Source organism: Protomyctophum parallelum, assembly GCF_964188405.1.
Source record: "Protomyctophum parallelum genome assembly, chromosome: 5".
Taxonomy (NCBI): Eukaryota; Metazoa; Chordata; class Actinopteri; order Myctophiformes; family Myctophidae; genus Protomyctophum; species Protomyctophum parallelum.
In genome coordinates, this window is record NC_139702.1 from 37,902,761 (window position 1) to 37,905,042 (window position 2,282).

The window sequence follows — 2,282 nt, forward strand, 5'->3', positions numbered from 1 at the left end:
GAGCAGTGTTTGTCAGATAGTGATTTTCATATTTAGCCTCATCTCCATTAAGCACAATAGGAGAGAAAGACTGAACAAAGATATACTGCCATCATCACACCCCTTTCTTTCCATTGTGAAACTGTTGAACCTCCTTATGTTGATTTCTACTTTCACTCCAATGAACAATGCTCCAATCCAGTTCCTTTGGTCTGTCTGTTCACACATAGCATACCTGTTGATTGAAACAGAAATGGCTCTGGTTTCATACAAGTGGGTTTTTCTAATCGGTATGAATGTCTACCTTTTGAGTGCCTGATCAATTCGTTTTTGCGGAATTACAGCAAGGAATGATTTATTTCTGAAATGCTCTGTTTCTGTTAAGACAATCTGTACAACTGCTATAAAACTACTGTATTCAGCACACTGAATTTACTGAAAGCTTTACAGACAAAGCTGGAGCTTGTATTGCGTGTGTGTGTGCGTGCATGCGTGCGCGCTATGGCAAATGCATGCATGTCATTCACAGAAACATGTTGATTTACACTGTAAACACATTGCTTTAACTCCCAACTGTCTTTGTTTCAATGCATAATATAATTCATTTTTATTGGTAATTATTGTATTGTCCCGTACTTGAAATACATCTGCTCACTTTTCCAGTGCAACAGAAGCACAGCCCCCCCCCTCTCTCTCTCTCTCTCTCTCTCTCGCTCTCTCTCTCTCTATTGTTTTGTTGTAGGTGTGTACACAACACAAAGACTAACATGGAAGTTCTCTGTCTCTATTGTGTTGTTGTTGGTGTGTAGTGTGTTGGTGTATAGTGTTCTAACTAACAAGGAAGTTCTTAGGTTATATGTACACTTACAGTAAGTGCGAGTGTGTGTCACATTCCTGGCATCGGTGTACCGGTATTCTGTTTCGTTGTTTGCCAGGCATCGTTTCCTGCATCGAAACATTCAAGGTAATCATTTTATAATCTTTTGCTGCAAGCGTTTTGCAATTATACAGTACATGGCTGTATAATGTACAGCCATGTACCATGAGCCTGGGGGGCTCATGGTACATGTGGGGGCTCCCCACCCCCTTTTTTTTCTCTTTTTTTCTTTTGGAATTCTGTGCTTCATTTAGAGAGAGAGGAAGCCAATGGCAGAGAGGGGAGTTAACAGTATGCAAGACATGACAGGAGTCAGATTGGGTCCTCCCGACTCATTATGGTCATTGCACTAACTGGCTGCGCCACCAAGCACCACACCTTGATGGGAGAAGCATGTCTGGGCAAGTTGCTTTTTGTGTGTGTGTGTGTGCTGCATATATATGGTAATACAGGTAAGCTCAGTCAAAATGGTCTTGACTCTGGCTGATGGCAGTCATTCATTGGGGTAATAATGGAGGTATTTCACATTCAGAGGCATGTGATCATCACACATTTCTCTCGTGTCATCAGTCCTACGTTACGCTCTTGATTTTCGTAGGAAATCTTTTAATGGGCTTCTGCCAAGAAGAGGAGTGTCTTCACGGTATGATCCCAGAGAACTTGGTGTACACCTGTTCATCAATCCCGTGTGTGCTGTTTTGGTAAATTTGAGCTTTTTATTACATTCAACATACCGCATATATAACACAATGACAGGTCTGCATAGTTTTGAGGCTTTTTGACTTAAACCCTATTGTATGCACACTAGTCGTGCAACGGTGTCACACAGTGAAAATAACAGATCTATAAGCTCACACAACACGTCACATTTTGGTACGTGCATCGGGTAATTTTCGGGAGGTGGGAAAATACATCATAAATAAATACTGAAACCAGATATAATCATTAACAATGTGTACTATGTAAACTCTAAATTTCTATTTTCCAGCCATTCAGTTGTAATTATTTTATTTATTGCGAACGCAGTGAGCCACTTACATGACAGCAAGGGCTGAATGTCTGTGTGTGTGTCTGTCTGTCCCGCTGTTACACCACCCGCCCGCCAACAGAGGGCGCAGCTGTAGCACACACACACACACACAGGGCGCAGCTGTAGCACACACACACACACACACACAACCACACACACACGAGCTGCGTTCGCTTCCCGCGTTTGCGCGTCTTACTTGTATATATATGTAAACTCTAAATTTCTATTTTCCAGCCATTCAGTTGCAATTATTTTATTTATATATACTGTATATATATATATATATATATATATATATATACATATATAATTCCGGGACCCCCCAAGGGGTCCCAAACCCAGGTTGAGAACCCCTGGACTAGAGCATCTATTGTACACTGTCAGTTATTGAGGATT

General features: G+C 41.3%; 1 protein-coding gene across 1 annotated transcript in view; it reads left to right on the top strand.

Moving 5' to 3' along the window:
• tbc1d1 (TBC1 (tre-2/USP6, BUB2, cdc16) domain family, member 1) overlaps positions 1 to 590 on the top strand; it is a 70,332-nt gene extending 69,742 nt beyond the window's left edge. Inside the window, exon 23 of the mRNA XM_083764456.1 lies at positions 1 to 590. This exon is cut by the window's left edge and continues 1,031 nt beyond it. The gene's annotated coding sequence lies outside the window, so the exon portion shown is untranslated.
• Positions 591 to 2,282: the final 1,692 nt, after the last annotated feature.